The 22,879-nt window shown below is 37.3% G+C and overlaps 1 protein-coding gene across 5 annotated transcripts in view; it reads right to left on the bottom strand.

Moving 5' to 3' along the window:
• The window catches only part of LOC111583325 (spectrin beta chain, non-erythrocytic 4-like), a 136,003-nt gene extending 117,094 nt beyond the window's left edge, over positions 1-18,909 (bottom strand). For all 5 annotated transcript variants that reach the window (XM_055012470.1, XM_055012471.1, XM_055012472.1 and 2 more), the window contains exon 1: positions 18,768-18,909. The gene's annotated coding sequence lies outside the window, so the exon portion shown is untranslated. The remainder of the gene's footprint in view (positions 1-18,767) is intronic.
• Between the last annotated feature and the right edge of the window lie 3,970 nt (positions 18,910-22,879).

Raw genomic sequence — 22,879 nt, 5'->3', positions numbered from 1 at the left:
AGAAAAAAAGCATAATTTTACAGTTTAGATGTTGTAAAAAGATGAATCACTATTTTACCACTGATGTGCACAGTTTTTTTTATTATTGTCATTTTACTGGATATTTTCTGCAATTAAACAAACCAAGAAAAATGTGTGAATTATCAGTTTAATATTACAATTCTTTAAATTTTTATTTCTGTGATTTTATTAGATATTATCCATAATTTAGCAAAGCAGAGAAAAGCTGACATTTTTTTAAAAGTTTTTTTAAAAACGTATTGTTATTATACAGGTTATTTTCTGTCATTAAACAAAAAAAGAAAAATCTGCAAATTATCAGTTTAATACAAATAATTTTTCAAAAATTAAAACGCATCATTTTTTTTCAGCAAATTTCTGGAAAATAACATTTATGTTAGTTATTTTTATTTACAGTAAAACATTGTGTTTTTTTAATGTTAACATGTAAATTAATACTTTTTTGTGATTTTGCTAGATATTATCTGTAACTTAAAACAGAAAAAACTGTAAAAAAAAAAAAGAAAAAAGTCAGCCTTGAATGGGCCCTTTTTGTATCACTTACTGGCAAATATCTGAAAAATAGCAACATTTTTAACTGATTTAAATAAATTAAAAACAGTATCATTAAAGCACTAATTCTAGTCCTTAATATATACAGTTTTTTATTTAAAATGACCAAAAATATCACTAAAATATTGATGTTTTTAGCCAAATTAAATACAGGAATAAATGTCTTTAATGGTCAAACATCATAAAAGCACAAATTAGCATTTGGAAGTTTTTTTTTTTTTTTTTTTTTCTCTTTTTTTGTCTGCATTTGTTCTCATTGTTTAACTCCACAAAAGGGGAGTCAACATTATATGAGATTGATGCATATTTTAGTCTTGCAGCCAAATATTTTAATATTTAGTGCATGTGTGTGACCATCACCAGCCCTCCCTGAAAGCTAAGCAGACATTCTTTATTAGAATTCCCTATTATGAGCCAGGGAGGGCAGTGCTACACCTCAGTGATGTGTGGGGGAAACAAAGACTGGACAGGACGAACAGGATGAACAGGGATAGAAAATAACAGGTGGTGCTATTGCAATTAAAGATTGTAAGGTGGTGTGTTATGCCCAACTACTAATTGCCCATCAATAAAAAAAAATAAATAAATAAAAATTTGAAAAAAGAAAAGAAAACCAAACCAACACAAAAGAAAAAGAGATTCAATAATAAATGAACAAATGGTACTGAGCACCATAATTGTGGGTGTCTTGATAGTATAGAATAGAATAGAATAGGCCAGAAGAGGATACTAGTGCAAGAGAGAATGAGTTTAGGGTAGAGACTCTGGAGAGATTCTCAGCACATTCTGGCGGGACCCATCAATCGCTGAAATGGGACTCGGCAGTAGCTGGCGAGACCTGATCAAACATGCAAGTGTGAAAGACCCCGAAGCCCAGAACAGCAATCACGGCAAGGCAGGCCCAAGTCAACAGGGCATCCCTCCCCCCGGGCCGTAGGAGCCACAGGGCGGCACCCCCAGAGAGCCACCGGGGCCACCGTGAACGACGCGAACCCGGAGAACAAGAGGGAGCAGCTACTGACACCCCCTGCGCGCCCAGACCGACCCAGGTGGCCCGGGGCACGAGGACCCACCCGCCACCCAAACCCCAACCCCGCCCACCCGAGTCCCCACCAAACCCCCCACCCCACCACCCGACCCGACCCGCCCACCCCCACCCCCCCTCCCTCCCCCGAGGGGGCCAACGGCCCCACACAGCCAGGAAGCCAGACACAGGGGCCAAGCGGCCCACCGAAGGGATGGCAACCAGCCCATCACAAGGCAGGCCACCACCGGGAGCCGGCCAGAGGAAATCGGAGCCGGGACCCGATGTGAGTCCAGAGGGTAAAAATGGACAGTGTGGTGGGGCCCGGCGACGCCGACAGGGAGGCACCCCGCATACCCCCCGCACCAGGCCCCAGGCGAGCGCAGTACACCCAGGGCCCCCACCCCCCGCAATGCGCCCTGACAACCCACCAGGACAGAGCCACCACATGCCACCAGCCCGCAGTACAGCCACAGCGCCCACCAGGACGGCCAATCCAGCCCCCGCAGCCCACCAAGAGCCATCGCACCTGCCCGGACCCGTCGGGCACGCAGGAGAACCCCCCCCGACCACAGCCCCCAGGTCCCGGGGACCCCCCAGCCACAGCAACACGGATGATGGTCCACCCCCGCCACCCCATAGCCATAAGGGGGCCGGGTCCCACCAGCGAGGCCATATTAGTGAAATCTCCCCCATTACTCCCTGTTAATATGTCTCCCGATCCCAGACTGGAGACATTATCCCTGCACCGTGATAGTGTAACCCTGAGTGTCATGTGGTGCATTAAAAGTGGGGAGGCTGGGCGAGGCGTCCAGGGGGCAGGCCAGAGGACCACAGAGGATGGCTACTCTGCAGCCTACCCTGGCCCAAGTTCCCCGAGCCGTCCCAGACCTACCCCCAAGCTGTGAGTGTATGTGGTGCATTAAAAAGAAAGAGAGCAGGGGAGGCAAGCAAGAGGGTGATGGGGAAGAGACAAGGCCGTAGAGCCCTGCCATCCGCCCCACCACAGAGCCCATCATTCCTGCCCCCACCTGCTCTCGGGGCCCTAGCTGTTGTGTCCCTATATGTGCCTAAGACTAACTATATACAGTGATGTGTGAAGTATGTGAAGTGCACAGTAAGAGGCAGTCTGGTGTGGATCCGGCCCATGAGGAGAGAGCAGCGGGGGAGACAGGTAGTAAGATTTTGGAAGTTTTGATCTTTTATAATGGTTAACATATGAATCAACATCTTTTTTTCTGTGATTTTACTTTACATTATCTGTAATTTAACAAAACAGAAAAAAAGATGTAATATGACAACATATTAAACTGATTTAAATGCAGTAAAAACAGTGCCATGCTAATTTTTTAAAAAATCCTTAGTGTACATAGTTTGTCTTTCTAATAACCACAAATATCTGTTAAAAAATCAGATTTCTACCTGATTTTAATGGAGCAAAACAGCGTCAGTTTATGGTCGAACATTGTCAAAGAAAATCATTTTGATTTAATCTTTTTAAATGGTTAAAATGTAATTTATTTCTCATTTTAATGTGATTTTACTAAATATTATCTGTAACTTTGAAAAACAGGGAAAATCTGTAAAATAATAGTTTTTCAGTTCTTAATATACATGGATTTTAAAAAATAATTATATATATTTTTAGATTATTTAAAAACAGTAAAACCAATTTAATGGTAAAACATTGTAAAAGAACATCATCATAAATTACAATTTCAAAAATACAGATTTTTTTTATGTTGACATTATTTACAGTTGTGGCCTGTTTTCATTCTTGGAGGATTTATTTTTCCATTAACATATTAAATATTATCTGTAACTTAACAAAACAGGTAATATATGTCCAATAATAGTTGAAAAATGACTGACTGATGATTAAACATTTTTTAATGGCAGATATCAGTAAAATGTATTTATTTTTATATTTTAAACTATTTTTTAATTTTTAACTGATTTAAATAAATTAATTCTAGTCTTTAATATACATAGATTTTCTTTAAAATTAACAGAAATATCTATGGAATATTGATTTTTTTATCCATTTTAAATACAGCAAAACTGTGTCATTTTTATAGTCAAACATCACAAAAGAACTAATTATTATTGTTTGCAAATATTCAGATTTTTACTGATGTGGATTTTTGTTTTAAACAGGGAAACATGTAAAATAACTGTCTAAAAATGACTGACTTTTTAAAAATCCTCAATCTATAAACATTTTCTTAATAGCAGATAGCTGTAAAATATGGTATTTTTCCCTTTTTGCTCATTTAATTACAGCAAAAAAAATTCTGTCAAAAGTTGTGAAAAAACAAATTTCTATTCATAAAAATGTAGGTTATTGATGTTATTACTTAATATTTAGAATAAAAATAGTCTTTTTTGGCTGCAACGCATCATATTTAAACACCAGAAACCCAATTATAGAAGGTGATTCTCTTCAGTGTGATTCTATTTTTTATATGTTTTATATTTTTAATAAATAAATGCAGCGGTATTTCCTCCTCTCACATGTTTGGTGGCCATCCTTGTGTTCACCTCCCTCTGCACTCAGCTGTCCTTGAAATGCCTCATAAGATAACTCAGGATGAAAAATGTTCTCCCCCGACTCCCTCCCAGCCCCCTTCCATCCCCCAGCCCGACCTTTAAACACACAAACAACGACTAAAAGCAGAAAACAATAAACAGATGTCAAACAAACACATCAGAAAGACAAAACAATAGTGTTGAAATGAGCTTTTTTGTGCACTGCATTTATTTATTTTAAGTTCATGTATTTTGATAATAAAAGTGTATTAAATGTGCAAATGTGACTGACGGATGAAGATTTCTAGTAAAATAGAAAAACTCAAAGTGTAACTGAAGCCTCTCTGCACTGTTTCTCTGTTATTTTCTGTCTTTTTCACCGTGCATCTCTTCGTCTTCCCCTCATCCCTCCCCTCCTCCGACCTCTCGCTCGCTCTCCCCCTGAAACAAAACTCGGAGTTGTCACTAAAACCCGAACCGGTAGAAAAACAGCATCGCCATTTCGAGTAAATGTCATCGTGCACAGCTAAAACCGGGCCACGCACATGCACTTAGCCGTCCTCCCCGGAGAGAATAACAGCCAACAACATTACAGAGCTTTTCTGTGTGGTGATGGAGCTCAAAGTGGGCTGTAGAGGAACCAGGAAGAGGAAAAACTACAGCAAACCAGTGGATTTACACGCTCTAAGAAATGAAACGCTGCTGCTGTTTGGATTATACAACGTTTTTACAGTGAAAGTGGAGCTACAAAACATTTAGTCACAGGTATCTGCAACTGAATGAGTAGTATTTGACTTTAAAAAGACAAAAAACAACAAAAACAGGACAAAAAAATTTCAAAAATGAGACACAAAGAGACAAAAGCGAGAAACAAAATGACAAAAAAATTAGAAAAATGACACGAAACAAAAGACAAAATATTTGACTAAAAAGTTACAAAGCGACAGAAAAATGGACAAAAACGAGACAAAAAATGACAAAAGCGTGAAACAAAATGACAAAAACATGAGATAAATGACAAAAATCAGACAAAAAAACAACAAAAACAAGACAAAATATTACAAAGTGAGACACAAAATGACAAAAACGAGACACAAAATGAAAAAAGTGAGATCAAATTACAAAAAATTAGACAACCGACACAAAACAAAACAAAAAAGAGACAAAAAAGTTACAAAGTGACAAAAAATGGACAAAAATGAGACAAAAAATGACAAAAGTGAGAAACAAAACAACAAAAATGCGATAAATGACAAAAATCTGACAAAAAACAACAAATAAAATATTACAAAAATTAGACACAAAACGACAAAAGTGAGAAACAAAATGACAAAAAAATGAGACAAACAACACGAAACAAAACAAAAAAGGGACAAAAAATTAGATAAAAAATTACAACGCGGCAAAAAAACTAGATAAAAAATGACACAAAAGAGACAAAAAGTGACAAAAAGAAACAAACTGACAAAAAAATGGACAAACAACACAAAAGAGACAAAAAATGACAAAAGCATGATACAAAACGACAAAAGCGATACACAATAGAATGAATAAAGCAAAACACAAAATGATGAAAAACACAAGCAAAAAACGGAAACACAAAACGACAAAAACGAGGAACAAAATGACAAAAATATAAGACAAACGACAAAAATCTGACAAAAAAGACAAAAAACTACAAACAAAATATTCCAAAAATGAGACACAAAATGACAAAAACGGGAAACAAAATGACAAAAAATGAGACAAACGACACAAAACAAAACAAAAAACGGAAAAAATTTGACAAAAAAGTGAGCAACAGAAGCAAGACAAAAAAACAAAACGACACAAACGGTACACAAAACTAGGAATAAAGCAAAACACAAAATGACAAAAATAAGACAAAAAACACAAGCAAGACAAAAAGGAAACACAAAATGACAAAGATCAGACAAAAAAGACAACAAACAACATAAAATAAGACAAAGTATTATAAAAATGAGACACAAAACGACGAATGAACAATGAGCAATCTATTATTTTACTTTATGATCATAACTTGTCAAGGTCTAGAAATTATTTAAAATTTATAGTTTTACTCATTTACAATCTGCAGTTAATGTCTTCCCTGGAATTTTACTCTTTATAAAGTCGTCCCCATGTTAGACACCCCTGCTTTAAGGGAATAAAGAATGTTTATTTGAGGAAACATTCTTTATTCCCTTCTTCTTGCATGAATATTAGAGCAAAATGAGCAGCTCTAGAAGAATAAAGGACATTAAACCTCCTCCTCTGCTCAGTGGTCTATTTTGCCATTAAGCTTCATCTCAAATGTTCAAATGAACTGCTTCACGTTTAACGTCCCCGAATCCCCGAACATTTTTCACTTCGTCTCCCGTGTGGTGAAATCATTCTGCACATTCTCCCTTTAGAGCACGTGGGAACAGTCAGATTGACTGCAGAAAACATGAAAATAACGGGTTCACATGAAGGTTTAGAGAAATAAAGCTGCTGGAGACTCATCCAGAATCAGAGTACACTGGAAAAAATGTTATATGGTGAAAAACTGTCACATCATGACGGTAAAATTCAGTTTGATCCAGTTTATATAACACTGAATCACTGTAAAACTGTATTAAAAAAATTTTCCTCTGTAAAAAATACATTTCCCTACTCTTTCATAGTTATTTAATGGAAAAATGTCATTCACCATTGTAATTTTTGCACTTATTTCTCAAACAGAATCCAATTTTTCACAGTTAAATGTACATATTGTTGTGCTGATAACAGAAATATACCGTAATATTTAGAACATGGCGATTTTTGCATTGATTTCATGTAAAAAATACAGTTTGCACCGGTCAAATGTAATTTTGTGTTAATAACAAACACGTCGTTTCAAATTTGTGAGAGCTATAATCACAATTTTAGCTAAAAATACACATATTAAACGTTAAATACTCTAACTGTTGTGCTGATAGTGGAAAATGCTGCAATATATATAATTAATATATAATTATATTTAATTTATAGGTATTTTCAAGTAAATTTTCAAATAAAACTATTTTTTTAACCTTGTAAAACCGAAATACAGAAAAAAATGAATATATATATATGTGTGTGTGTGTGTGTGTGTGTGTGTGTAAAAATAATAAATTATATTATATACATATATATATGTATAATCTGTAAAACCCAAATGTAGAAAAGAAATTAGCAAAAACATATATTTTATATATTATACAAAAAGATATATGAATTTAATCATTATTTTTTCTTTTTAAAATATACATATATATATATTATTTTTGCTCATCTTTTTAAAAAAATATTTGGGTTTTATGGAATTTTTATATATAATATTTTTTATATATAAAAATCTGAAAAACCCAAATCTAGAAATTAAAAAAATACTATGTATGTATATATAAATAAGAAATAATTATACATATATAATTAATAAATGTATCATTTTTATATATATATAATCTGTAAAACCCAAATATAGACAAAAATGAGCAATAACAATATATATGTATATACAAATAATAACAATAATAATAATAATAATAAAAAATAAAACTGATATTGTATTTTTGCAAAATTTGAATTTTAAAGGATTAACTAAATTTTTACTGTAAAATATAGAATGAAGGACATTTTTTTAAACCATCAAATCAACAGTACCAATACATTTCTTTACCGTAAATAAAGAAAATGTTTCACAGTAAATTTATGGTAGCGTTGTGATGACCACAGTTGGTTGGATCTTAACGTAAAATAAACTTTTTTTTTTTTTTTTTTTACAGTGTAGAAACCTGTAGTGGACGGTAGATGTAACATTATAATATAACATCAACTAATTAAAATAAGTATCAAAACCCAAGACTGGATTACAGATAAGAGACGACAGCTCAACCACAGCCGCCACATACATAATACTACACAATGTGCATGTGACTGATGTGTGTTTGAGTGTGTGTTGGTGTGTATTAGTGTGTACTAGTGTGTATTTGCCCTCCGTTCTCCTTGCCGAACCTCAACCACCTGGTGTCTCTGGATCAATCACAGCTCATCACCTTTATTCTGATAATCAGACTCAGCTGTGCAGGAATCGCTCGGCCTCAGGCGACACAGTCTGACAATAACACACACACACTAACACTCCCACACATTAACACACACACACACACACTAACACACACACTCCTGGCTATCCATTTTCTGCTCTATACATAACAGCAGATTCACGATTCGCCTCCAGAGACTCAACGCAGCCTGAAGGAAACCTCAGACGATGGAGGTAAAAATAGAAAAAAGACAAAAACGACCAGTTTAAACCTGCACAGTTCAACGTCACAGTATCTAAAGTATTTCAATATTACTTCATCCTGTGTCAGTTTTCAATTTCAGGTGCAATATTTATAATTTTTGCTACCTCAGAGTCCAATTTACTTATTATTTGTTCTGTCCTTGTCTTATTTCAGCTACGTATTTATATTTTATTGTTTTTCCGTCATGGTAATTCTGTTTTCTGGCAACATTGGCAAAGAAAATTAATAAAGTTTTATCTTATCTTAGTAAAGTTAGTGGTGAAAACACAGAATTCAGACCCAGTGTTTCTGAAAGTCTCGTATTGTACATTTATAAAACAATGAACTTCTTTTTTTAGCATTAAAAAATGTAAACTATCTGTGTTTTTAAAAAATATGGCACTTAAACCACGATAAAATTACACTATTTTCATCTTTATCCAGCTGCTGTAACATGTAAATTTAACCAATGAGGGATCAATAAAGTTTATTTTATCTTAGCACAGTTAGTGCTAAAAACACAGAATTCAGGTCTTATGTTTCTGAAAATCTCAAATTCTACACTATAAAACAATGAAATTCTTTTTTTAGCAGTTTTGTTTTAAAGGCAAAAACGGTAAATAAACATCAAAAATCTGTGGTGTTTTTTTTTTTTTAATGGCTCTTAAACCATAATAAAATTACATTATTTTCTTCTTTATCCAGCTGACGGAACATGTAAATTTACCCAGTCAGGGATCAATACAGTTTATCTCATCTTATCTTATCTTTCTAATAATATTGGCTAATACTGACAATAATAAATAATAAGTTTGGAAAAACAAAAATAAAAGTAACACCGAAGGCAGGCAAAAAAAAAAAAAAGAAAATCACAGGTACCAATCATGTCAGGCATCTTTTGTGCATTTATTTCTATAAAATTATCATTTTAAAGCTCAAAAAAGTCCAATCAGATGCTACTCCTGCTCCTGCACAGATTTTTATCAACTGATATGAGCTTTTAGGGTCGATTATTAGTGATCAAGAAAGAACGACGACCGATATTTGGAAGCTCAAACATTAAATGTAACGTTTTAACAGCATGCAATAGCAGAGAAGCTGTCATTCATAACTAGACTTCTTTATTAATAAGGGAGTGAATATGTAAAAAGAAAAAAATCACTTTTATTGTCCACTAAGGTCCAGATCTTTTCTAAAACTACCGCTTTCCCGACTCTGTTTCAGGCTAATCTGCCTTCAAACTTAGCCGCTAGCGTAGCGTTAGCCGCTGTGAGAGTAGCTAACTTCCTGGTTTGCGTTTCTTGTTCAGACGTTTCTGAGACCACAGAGTGACGACAGGCAGAGAGAGGAGGCTGATCACACCTGAAGCAGAGCATTTAATTCACTGATTATCTGTCAATGAAAATACAGACGCTGATAATCAGGAAAAATGCTAAATATTGGCCACAAACCTGAGTCCAAACTGCAACAACCCTGAACTTTACTCAGACACGATGGCTCATCACCCTCCTATGTCATTTAATATTTCTATTAATAATTCATTTAAAAGGCCGTGCAAAGCTCTTCTTTGTGCTTTGGTGAGTTTGATACAATCCGGAGTTTGTGCTGCTGACAAAACGCTGACCAAGAATCAGAGCTACAGACAAAAAACAGCATCTACAAGCTATAAAAAAAAAACCCTACAACACTATCTGTTATCACACATTTACTTACAGGTTAATCTTTTTCTGATTACCTCAGCTCTCTATATTATAAACAAACTGTAGACAAACATTACTTCTAAAAAAAGATCATTAAAAAGCCTGTAAATCCCATCTGAGCCTATTATCTGTCTGAATCTGACTCTTTTTTTGGTGCTGCTTCACCACAGAGTCATAGAATAAAATGCTGAGTAACGCTGCTGGACTCACAGCAGCCGGCGGGTCGCTAATGAACAACCGAAACCACTAAGCTGTATTAAAATGAGACGCTGAATGGTTTCATTTCCACAGTCTGCTTATGCTGCTCAGAAACACAAAGTTTTCCTTCCACTGAATTCAATCTGAGGCGACAAAGTGCAGCTTTGATGAGATGATTTTATTCATCCTTATGACATCTTTAAGGTTATTTTTGTGCCAAATCAAAGGAAATTAACAAAGATGATTTTAACAGAGCAGAGAAGTTGAGTTAAATCATCATAATCTGGTTATTTCTGGACTTTTTGTGTGTTTTTCCTGCAGCCAGACGACAGATCTGGTTCTGGTTCTGAGCTTTGACCCGCTGAACTACAGGATGTGTTTCAGGATACAGAATCTGCTGCTCAAACACTGAAAGATCAAACATTTCTACGCTCTGATCTCTGCATGGAGCTGCAAGAAAGAGCAGGAATCACCTGTGTGCATGTGTTTGTGTGTCATATGATCTCTGATGCTGTTAAACAGCAATAAAAACAGCCAGAAAACACACAAACACACACCCACACTGTCCGTTTAAACCACATCAGAATAAACACAGTAAGAATTTTCGTGCAAATAAACACTCATATCTGGTAGATTTTTAGCAATAATAGTAATAATACATTTTATTTGTATAGCGTTTCTCTGGGCAGTCAAAGACACTTAACAATAATGCAAATAACAAAAACAAAAACAAACAATCTTCCTGCAAAATATAATAACTTGCAACATAAAAAAGTAATTTTTCAAGCAAAAATAAGTTGAATATTTGGATTTTTAGATTATATTGATGTTCACATTTTTGTTAACATTAATGATAAAAACTAAACATCTTACTCCAATAAGTCGCCTTGACAAACCCACTACTATACTATAACAGTGAACTATAAGAGTGAACTCTAACAGTGAACTATAATAGTGAACTATAAGAGTGAACTGTAATAGTGTACTCTAATACTAATACTAGTGAACTATAATAGTGAACTACAGTGTTTGTGTGTGTGTGTGTGTGTGTGTGTTGAGCTGTCAGTCGTTATGTTTTCTCCTCTAAACCACTCAGCGTTATTATTATCGCCTTCTCTGCTGCTACACTGTCGCCGTTGGTAACCACAATAAATCACAGCCACACTGATGGAGTAATGAAAGCGTCGTCCCTCCGCCTCCCCGCTCTCTCCTTTTATTATCCTTCACACTTTTTCCCCTGCTGTCCTCTCACTCTATTCCCAGTCCTCCTCTGTCCTCGCTTCCCAGCCGCCCGTCTGGCCTCCAACGCTGCTGTTGTGGCTATTAGCGTTTGGCTCGATGCCTCCATACTACCGAACAGTGACAATACTCTAATCTTTGCAGGACATGTGATGCCAAAACATCAAGCGCCCTTGAAACAAGCACTTATCCCCGGAATGCTGCAGTGAAGCTGCTCAGTGGCCGACGACGGTGAGTTTAGTGGCACAAGAAGGTAGAAGGTAAAATAAAAAACTGTGTGAAAAAGAGCTGATGCTTCCTATGTTGAATATTTATTATTCAGTCAGTATTTCAAGGATTTATACAGTTTAATCTCATACATCTAAAGGTGAAAGGGTTGCATTTTTGTCAGTTCACAAGATTCAGGATGAGATTTTCTAGGTTTAGCATCAGAATTCCACTCATGTCAACATATTTTCACTCATTTTGGAACATTTTTGCAGCGCAGAGATAAACTTTTACGATTCCATCTGCACTTTATTTGACAATGTTGGACACACACATGCCTACCTGTACACCATCTACACAGCTTTTTAGCTTTAGCATATACATTCTGCACATAATTTTGGATCTCTATATTTTATTTCTGTATGTTTAATATGCTGCTGGTTTCCTGAATTTCCTTTGGGATCAATAAAGCATCTACCTACCTGCTGCCGTCTATTAGCATTAGCTCATAGAGTTAGCATTAAAAGCTGAGCAGACACTGTGCAAGTTTTATTAAACGTGTACGATGTGTTAAATCACACTACAAGATGATCTGAGTTTTAATAAGCGCTGGGATTTAATCAGAATCTGCAGCTTCTCTGCTGAACTAACCATCATGTGGAGATTACACTGGGGCTGAGCAATTAATCGAAATTTTATTGTAATTGCAATATGGCCGAGTGTACTTTTGCTCCTTTTTCAGTGGAAAATAAATCTAAAATGACAATTTCTACTAAAATCTTGACTCATACCACAATATCTGCATCCAAATAGTCCCAATAGGAGTTTCAGACTGAATGTAAACACCAACATTTGTCCACTGCCAGTTCCAATAAAGTTTTTTTAAAGAAAGTTTAAGAAAGAAATCTGCTGGCTTTAATAGGTGGTTGAAGTTCGCTACGGCTCTTCTACTTGTCTTTTTAATTTCATTTATTTTTTACTTGAAACTAAACAGCTTTTCATCTTAACAGTATGCAGCAACTAAGGACCTTAACTGTTCTAAAAGGATTTATATATTCTAAAATTTAAAAAATAAAATAAATCAGACTGCATTATACATTATTTTTGTTTTTAAATTACACTACAACTTTTCATTATTTTATTCATTTATTTATTTAGTTAGTTGTTTAGTTTTTTATTTAGTTAGTTTAAATAAGAAAATATTATTAGTTTACAAATATTTGCCGTTATTTGGGAGTAGTGAATGTATATTAGAATTGAAAATTGGATAAAAAATGTATATTAGAATTGAAAAATTGTAATAAGAAGAAGAAGAAGAAGAAGAAGAAGAATACAAAATTTATATTGGAATTGAAAATTGGTTTTAAAAAATGTATATCACAACTGAAAAACGGTAAAAAAAAATAAAATAAAAAATGTGTATTAGAATTGAAAAATTGCTTAAAAAATTGATATTAGAATTGACAAAATGGTTGAAAAAATTATATACAATTGAAAAATAGCAAAAATAACAATAAAATTTAAAAATGTGTATCAGAAGTGAAAGAATGATTGGAAAAATATAGTGATTTTTTTTCCTAGACTATGCATAATGTCTGTATATTTCTAAATAGTAATTATTTAATTAATTATTATTTAATTCAGCTAAAGTCAAATGATTGTACAGATATTTTCCATTATATCAATGTTGTGACAGTTTTTGAATATTACAGCATTTCATCATTTTTAATATATATTTTTAGCACCATTTGCTGACAGAGTTTTACTTTTTTAAATTTATTTTTTATACAGTGCAGTAAGTGCCTGAAGCTAGTCTCAGTGCTGTTAATGATGTTTCAGGACAATATCTGTCACTTCAACAAGTTTTTGGAAAGCAGGAGAAACACAAACTGCACTAAAGGAGGGTTTAGCTGCTAAATCCAACATGTGAAGAAACAGATTTAAAAGCAGCTGCACCATTGAGAATATGTCAAACTTCATGTGTTTTATCAACAAATTTTCAACTGGACTCGTGTGGTTTTCCCACATTAACGTCCCATGTGTCCATCAGATCTGGTGTCCTGATAAATAAACTCCTCCGACTGGAGTGATTTCCTCCGGTCAGATGACTGCACCAGTGATCCAGGAATAGCTGAGAGCCGAGTACAGCACCGGACTGTCCATCTCTGTAGATCCAGAGGGTAAATTTAGAGATAGACGGGGAGGCAGACATAATGAAAAGAGATGGAGACGGAAGGAAGCTCTGAGGCTGACAGAAATACAGGCTGACATTACGGAGGAGAGCTCGTTCTTATTGAGGTGAAATGAAGAGAATTGGGGAAAAGAAAGAGACTGAAGGAGTGGAAACGTAATCATCAGAAAGATGAAGAAGAGGAGGAAGGAGAAGGACAGCTGCCAGAGTTAATCAGTCAGCAGCTCGCTGTCTTTGAGGGGATTTTTTTTTTTAAGCTTTTATCAATAGTATCTCATACGCATCAGACAGAGACGTTAATCATATCTTTAGCTTTCTAGCTAATATGTCATCAGATTATTGATAGTTGAGAGAATTATGCTGAGTTTCTGGAATTTGGATCAAATAATCCACTGATTAAACTGGTTTTAAAGTCTCAATTAGTCCCAAAAGACTCTCTTTTATCGTTTAACTTTACACTGATAATATTTCTGTCACTACACAAACTCCACCACTGTGGCAAACAAGAAAAGCACTCAGAGAGCGCAGTACTCCACCAAGGCTGCTCAGTCGTTGTATCATTTCTGACAGATAAATCCCGATAAGTCCACAGTGGTGGATTTGTAGTTGGATCACAATCATGTGATCATCAGCAAACAGCTGACATAGTGTTCACTTGTTGTCATAGTTACAGTGACGCCATGCTGCTATCTCACAATGATACAGAAATCTTCAACTAATCCATGGATCCAGACTATAAGCCGCCTCGCTGCCAAAATCTAATCACTTGGTCCTTGTGTCATTTCTGACCTTACCTGAAAATTTCATCCAAATCCGTTCATCCGTTTTTGAGTAATGTTGTGAACAGACAGACAGACAGACAGACAGACAAACCAATGCCAGTCATCGCATAACTCCACCGTGTTCCTTGGCAGAGTAATAAAATATAATAATATAACAACAAACCTCATAAAATACCACTAATTTAGTTTTTTTTTTTAAATAATCACACAATATTTATAATATTTAGGTTAAGTTTGGTCATTGATAATACTGTAGTGTCTACGTTTGTCTGTCCATGTAGTTGTTGTGTAAATGCACTTGTCTTGAGACTAAACATAAAAAATAGGAGAAAAGAATGCTTGAAAATATTTTTAAAAATACCAAATAAGTCTGGAGTTTCCTCTATAATATAATTTTTCTCTTGTCCCACTCCCTGATGACCAAATTAAATCTCAAATAAAACAGTTAAATGAAACTTAGAACCTCTTTTTTTGGTATTGTTTTTTTCATTGATGTCTCTTGCAATTGTGGGAACATTTTTTTAATCAACATAATATTTTAAATAACAACTATTATGTATGTGTCCCACAACAACCCTGTTGATGATGTTATTGTAGTTTTGTGTCTCATTTCTGTCATTTTGTGTCTTGTTTTTCTTGTTTTGTCTCTTGTTTATGTCTTTTGTGTCTTGTTCTCATTTTATGTCTCGTTTTTGTCATTTTCTGTCTTGTTTTTATTGTTAATATCATCAAACAGCTTTCCTAAAGAATGTGTAGAGCAAAGCTATGTCCTCTCTTCTATTTTTCATATTTTCATAACACTGTCAGCCTTGATTGAATGTCTCACTCTACCTCATATTATCAGGATCAGACTAATTCTTTTTACTGTTTTCCATCAGTCAGTTTGTCCTCTTGGTCAGCAGTAACAGCAGCTAAATATCTAGCTTCTACTGCTGAGAAAAAGATCACATTAGCATGGATTAGCAACCCTGTTACTGTGATTAGAGTAGGGTTAGCAAACAACACAGAAAACATGGAATAAAAATGGTTCCATTGATGTGGAAGCTGAGACAATCAAGCCTTTGATAGTTTATTACCTGTTATTGATGAATATGGAGCAGAAAACTGTAAAAGAAAAGGTTTATTTTTCAAACATTTTGAAGCCCAAACGTCCTCCAATCCTGGAATGACCCATATTCTGCAGATATCTGCATCAGTGTCACTAACATCTTCTCCAAACGTGAATCCTGTGCAGCCTGAGCTGAAATACAACCACTGCAGGACTTCTTCTAAACTTTATCTGGACACTTTTCAGGAAATATCCGACATCTAGACGGTTCTTGGTGGTTAAAGCTGCCTCGTTCTGCCTCTTTCTCCTTCACACACAGCATCTTTGGGCGTGACGTCACACCGCTACGCACTCCACACACCGCACTGAGTCACTTTCACTCACTTCACCTCGGCCCAGAGAAAAAACATCTGGAAACGGTGGCGGTGGCCCACGCCCAGTTCTGATCCGGCACAAGCACCGGTCTCACTCACAACAGTCACCTTGTGCTCCGATAAACAGCATCAGTGTCCCCGAGAGGCCGATTAAGCATCCAGGGTGTCACAAAGAACTGCGATGAAGCTTTACAATGCTGTATTCTAATTAAACACACACATGGAGAGCACCATGCATGAATCTGAGACACTTTAGAGGCTTTGGTTCTTAATTATTGACCCGCAGTAAAGAACAAAGAGTCCTGCAGAAACACACGGCTCCTACAGAACCTTAACCCTCCTGTTGTCTTCATTTACGGGCATCAAAAAATATTGTTTCCGTGTCCAAAAATCCAATCCAAAAATTCAGCAAAAATATTACCCAAATTTCTGAAAATTTGTGAAACTTTTAGGAAGAAAATTCCAATAATTCCTTAGAAATTTCCTTTAAAAATTTTATTAAAAAAAAAAAAAAAATCCCCCAAATTTGGCAAGAAAATTCTTGTAAATATTTTCAAAAAAATGAGTAAAAATCTTCCAAAAAAATCCTAAAAATATCTAAAGTGATTCCATATATATCAGTAAAACTTCTATTTTAAGAACATTCACATAAAAATCAACCAAAATCCAGCGAAATTCGCTGGATTTTGGTTGATTTTTTTGTGAATGTTCTTAAGAAACATTTTTTTTTAGCATTTCTTTTTTTCACCAAAAAATATTCAAAAATTTCCCAAAAATGTTGAAAATGTGGACATGAGAAATTTGAAAATATATATGTTTCCCACATTTTCAAACTTTAAAACGGGTCAATTTTGACTGGCAGGACGAGACGAAGGTTAAACTGAGCATCATGGAGTCAGTCTGGGGTCAGATGAAGACCCAGGAAGCATTAAAACAACCCAAGTCTGCAGAAGACTGTGGAAAGTTCTGCAAAATGCTCAAACTGCAGTGAAACCTGGAGAACTGGTGACCATTTAAAGGGAAAGTTTCTGGTAGATTCTTTTTGATTCCACTTTTAATTTCACTTATTTTGCTGCAAGTTTACAATAACAATAAAAGAAATTGTTTCATTCTAAAGGGTACACTCGGTTTGCACAGTGGACACATGCATTCTGCAGTACAGAGTGTAATATTTAAATGACTGTACACTATAATTATCACAACAGAACTGTTTAGAACTGGTGTTAATTTAAAAGCAAGGTATCTTTCTGATTTAGATCCTTTTGATTCCACCTATTTATACACTCCGTATAGCTATTTTTATAATGGAATAATGATTATTTCACTGCAGATTTGCAATGAGTATAAAAGAAATTCGGTTTTATTCTAAGGGCTACACTCAGTTTATACAGCGCACACATGCATTCTGCAGTACAGAATGTAATATTTAAATTACTGTACACTATAATTATCACAACAGAACTGGTGCTAATTTAAAAACAAAGTTTATTTCTGATGGAGATCCTTTTGATTCCACCTACTTATGCCCTTATATAGCTATTTTTATATTGGAATAATGATCATTTCACTGCAAATTTGCAATAAGAATAAATTAAAGATTATTCTACTCTACTTTAATTATAGCAATTTCTACTAATATGAGGGTATTTTCTATCACTTTTAAGAAAATACTGCACATAACGGCCGTCTTTTTACTAAATGACACTAGATAACATAAAATATCATGATTTGTGATACATTAACTGCAGAAAAGCACATAAAGGTCAAAAACACTTGACTTTCAGCATATAAACCCCCACAGTGTATAAGAAATATTAATAAATATCACTAAACTTAAAAAAAAGCACTGCCAGCTGTTTGTTTTTGCTAATAATGACACAATTTGGCCCATTTTTTCCGTCTTCTCTCTCGTTCTGTCTCCATTCAGCCGCTAACCAAAGCTAGCATCACCTGCCTGCACATCTTAAAACAACACAGGAGCTTTAATTCTTCTAAAAAAACAACAACAACAAACTGGCAGGGGTGACTTTTCACTGCAGCTGTGATCAAACCCACCGCATTAACATCTGACAGGCTTCAGTGCATCTGCTAAAGCCAGAGCTATGCTGCTGCTGCTGCTGCTGCTGCTGCTGCAGGCCTGGAATGAATGAATCTGACCCCCTGCAGGATGCAAAGATCCCCTCAGGATGCGGGAACAACTGATACCAAGAGGATGGAAGAGTGATGTGAGGTCATATTAGATGCAGAAACTCGCCCTGTGAAATAAACAGCATCAGGGGTGCAGGTTCAGATGTTCTGCAGTTAAAGTCAATCAGTTGAAAGTTAAAGGTTAAAAAAAGGAAGCCGGTCGGACATGCACTAGGCCTCTGTGCTGCTCCTCGGCTCTTGTTTCCCCTTAAAGGACACCATCATGCTGCAGGAGCTCCTCTCCATGCGTGCATCACATGTAGGGGGAGGAAGGAGAAAAAAAGGCATGAAGCGGCGCCGGATCACTGCGGTACCCTGCACCCAAATGCAGGCCGGCTTCCTGCAGGGGCAGAAACCACATCTCCCCCCCAGGACTGACGGAACAAACCCGGGGAAGGCAGCAAAAAGCACCGCTCCTACCTTTAGCTGCGGCTTTCTGCTCGGTTTTGTCCTCCTCTTATGTCCAAGACGTCGCTGGGTCGGATCGATGAGGAGCTTCATCAATGGAGGCTCCGCGGTTTTTTTTATTCCAGCAGGGTCTCCCCGCCTCCCCACGATCGGCTCCGATTGTTACCGGAGGACGGTTTCTACTCTGGGGGTGACGACAGGAGCGGCTCCCCCTTCCCGGAGACCAAAAGGACGCAGAGCGGCTGCGGCGGTGAGCGGCGGCCGGGAGACGCTGTCGGTGGAGCCGATGATGATCTCCATAGAGGTCCCGCTGCCACCTGACACAACCTCTCCGCTTCCTCCGCCTCCTTCTCCGCCGCTCCGCTGCTCAGGATGGAGAGAAAAAAGCAGCATCAGTGCGGCGAGGCGAGAGAGAGAGAGAGAGGGAGGGAGAGAGAGAGAGGGAGAGAGAGGGGGGAGGAGAGAGAGAGAGAGGGAGAGAGAGAGGGGGGAGAGAGAGAGAGAGAGGATGGAGAGGGAGGGAGAGAGAGAGGGGGGGGAGGAGAGAGAGAGAGAGGGAGAGAGAGAGAGGATGGAGAGGGAGGGAGAAAGAGAGAGGGAGGGGGAGGAGAGAGAGAGAGGGAGGGAGGAGAGAGAGGGGGGGAGAGAGAGAGGGAGGAGAGAGAGAGGGAGGGAGGAGAGAGAGAGAGGGAGAGATAGAGAGAGAGAGGGAGGAGAGAGGGAGGGAGGAGAGAGAGGATGGAGAGGGAGGGAGAGAGAGAGAGGGAGGGGGAGGAGAGAGAGAGAGAGGGAGAGAGAGAGGGGGGAGAGAGAGAGAGAGGATGGAGAGGGAGGGAGAGAGAGAGAGGGAGGGGGAGGAGAGAGAGAGAAGGAGAGAGAGAGAGAAGGAGAGAGAGAGAGAGAGAGGGAGGGAGGAGAGAGAGGGGGGAGAGAGAGAGGGAGGAGAGAGAGAGGGAGGGAGGAGAGAGAGAGAGGGAGAGATAGAGAGAGAGGGGGAAGAGAGAGGGAGGGAGGAGAGAGAGGGGAGAGAGAGAGGGAGGAGAGAGAGAGGGAGGGAGGAGAGAGAGAGGGAGAGAGGGGGGAGGAGGAGAGAGAGAGGGAGAGAGAGAGAGAGAGAGGAGAGAGAGAGGGGGGAGGAGAGAGAGGGGGGGGAGGAGAGAGAGAGAGGGAGAGATAGAGAGAGAGAGAGGGAGGAGAGAGGGAGGGAGGAGAGAGAGGGGGGAGGAGAGAGAGGGAGAGAGAGAGAGAGGGGGGACAGACAGAGAAGGGGGGAGGAGAGAGAGGGAGGGAGAGATGGGGGGAGGAGGGAGGATGGGAGAGAGACAGGGAGGAGAGAGAGAGAGAGGGAGAGAGAGAGAGGATGGAGAGGGAGAGAGAGAGAGGGGGGAGAGAGAGAGACAGAGGAGAGGGGGGAGAGAGAGAGAGGAAGAGAGATGGAGAGAGAGATAGAGGGAGAGAGAGGATGGAGAGAGATAGAGGGAGAGAGAGAGGATGGAGAGAGAGAGAGAGGATGGAGAGAGAGAGAGAGGATGGAGAGGGAGAGAGAGAGAGGGGGAGAGAGAGAGAGACAGAGGAGAGGGGGGAGAGAGAGAGAGGAAGAGAGATGGAGAGAGAGATAGAGGGAGAGAGAGGATGGAGAGGGAGGAAGAGAGGGAGAGAGAGAGGATGGAGAGAGAGAGGGAAAGAGAGAGGATGGAGAGAGAGAGAGGGAGAGAGAGAGGATGGAGAGAGAGAGAGGGAGAGAGAGAGGATGGAGAGAGAGAGAGGGAGAGAGGGGGGGAGGAGGGAGGATGGGAGAGAGACAGGGAGGAGAGAGAGGGAGAGAGAGAGAGGATGGAGAGGGAGGAAGAGAGGGAGAGAGAGAGGATGGAGAGAGAGAGGGAGAGAGAGAGGATGGAGAGAGAGAGAGGGAGAGAGAGAGGATGGAGAGGGAGGAAGAGAGGGAGAGAGAAATTTTTTCACAATCATCATTTGATCCATATGATCCATGATCCACATCAGTTTCAAATTACACTTTTAATAAAATTACAGTTTTCAATTTGCCTATTATTTTGATCAATTTAACAGTTGTTTTACAAATTTCTTCTATATCATTAAATTAAAAAAAACTTAAAATAACATACTAAAGAAGTTCACTGTTTAAAAGAAATCAGCATTTTTATGGTCATTTTTTTCTTTAACGTTTGACTGCAAAATTGTCAAATTTATTATTGTTATTATTATTATTATTATTAGTGTATTTAATTGTGCAAAAATGTAAATGTTTGCTGTTATTTTGAAAAAAATCTGTATTAAAAATTAAACAGCTGTCAAAACTGTAATTAGATTTTGCCTGTGTTGAGTAAAATCACAGACAAAGCATCAAAGCTGTAAGTAATGTCCACATAAAAAATTTATTTTCATAACACTATTTTAATGTGTTTGTATCTGTAAAAAAATTTTATTTTACAAATATTTGCTGTTATTTTGAAAAACATAGTATATTATGGAAAAAAGTTTTTAAAAATAGAAAAGAGAAAAAAATTATTCATCTGACTGCAGCAATACGCTTTATTATTATTATCAATTTATTTATTTTATTAGAGCTGTTAATTTCCACATATTGGCAAATTTAGATTATGCATATTATGATTAAAAAATGTTTTATAAATGTAAAAAAAAGGTTTTCCATTTTGTTAAACTACACAGACAAAAATAAATGTCGACTATAAATAAATACATACAGGCTAAACTGTACATGATGTCCACATTAAAAAAATCTGTATTCTTATAAACAGTATTTTGTTCTCTGACCATGAAACACTTAAAACAGTAAAAATGAGGGTTTTTTTGCAAATATTTGCTGCTATTTTTTGTCTCATTTTATCAGGCACCCTGCTGCAATATTTACTTATTTTTTTTGCCGTCTAGATAATTTTAAGTTCGGACAAAAGCAGCACCATCGCTGAGAATGACTGAACACATCCCAACATTTCTGGCTCTTCACCAGCTTCCTGCAGGGTTTGTTGTGTTTGTGTGGAAATATCAGATCTGATGGAAAAGTCAAGAGGCAATTTTAGAAAAGTTAATTTAAAAAAAAAAAAAAAACACAAGTTGTCGTGCTAAGTTGTGTTGAACTGCATAGATTAAACGTGAGTTCTACAAGACTTTTTTTTCTTTTGGCCCCTAAATAAACTTCATGAATCCTTTAGGCAGACAGAATAATTTTTTGACAAATAATCAGCAGGAAAATATTTTTGTAAGAGCTGCTTTGTGGATGTAAGAGGGTTGAATGACACTTTTCTTTCTGGTTAATGTTTGACTGAACAGCTGCAGTGAGCTGCTGCAGCCACAGAACCTGCACTGTCTGCTTTTAGAGATGTTATTCTGAAACATTAAAGGATTTATCAAAGCATTTTTGCAAAAAATAAATCTGCACAATCTAATGAACAAATCTTTGCTGGAAACAAAATAGATCTCAGTTTGTTCCTGTGAACAAAAGTTGTTTTTTTATATAAACAAAAAGGAAAGTGAATGAGTTCAGAGCACTTGAAGCCTTCAGTGGTCAGTTTTTGTTGTTCTACGGAGATAAAATCCTATTTTATTTTTAAAAAAGAACCAAAAAAACACCAGTCATGCACAAGTAGGGAATATCAGAGAACTTTGACCTTTTCTCTACAGTTGTTGCTCAACAGTAGTTCTGCCTCTAACAGTCAGATGACAGAAACACTCAGCATGTTTCACAGCTAAACTTACACACTCACTTTAGGTGAATTAATGTGCAGGACAAGCACAAATAGGTGCACAAAATCCACCAGAATGCAGGAAATTAAATGTTTGATCCTCAAACCCCCCCAAATCCATTCCATCCATTATCTATACACCGCTTAATCCTCACTAGGGTCATGGGGGGGCTGGAGTCTATCCCAGCTGACTCAGGTGAAGGCAGGGGACACCCTAGACAGGTCACCAGTCTGTCACAGGGCTACATACAGAGACAAACAATCACTCTCACATTCACACCTACGGGCAATTTAGAATAATCAATTAACCTCAGCATATTTTTGGACTGTGGGAGGAAGCCGGAGTACCCGGAGAAAACCCACGCATGCACAGGGAGAACATGCAAACTCCATGCAGAAAGA

The sequence above is a fragment of the Amphiprion ocellaris genome, chromosome 7 (genome assembly GCF_022539595.1).
Source record: "Amphiprion ocellaris isolate individual 3 ecotype Okinawa chromosome 7, ASM2253959v1, whole genome shotgun sequence".
In the NCBI taxonomy this organism is placed as follows: domain Eukaryota; kingdom Metazoa; phylum Chordata; class Actinopteri; family Pomacentridae; genus Amphiprion; species Amphiprion ocellaris.
Note: the sequence above shows the minus strand (reverse complement) of the source record. Positions and strands in the feature narration are given on the sequence as shown.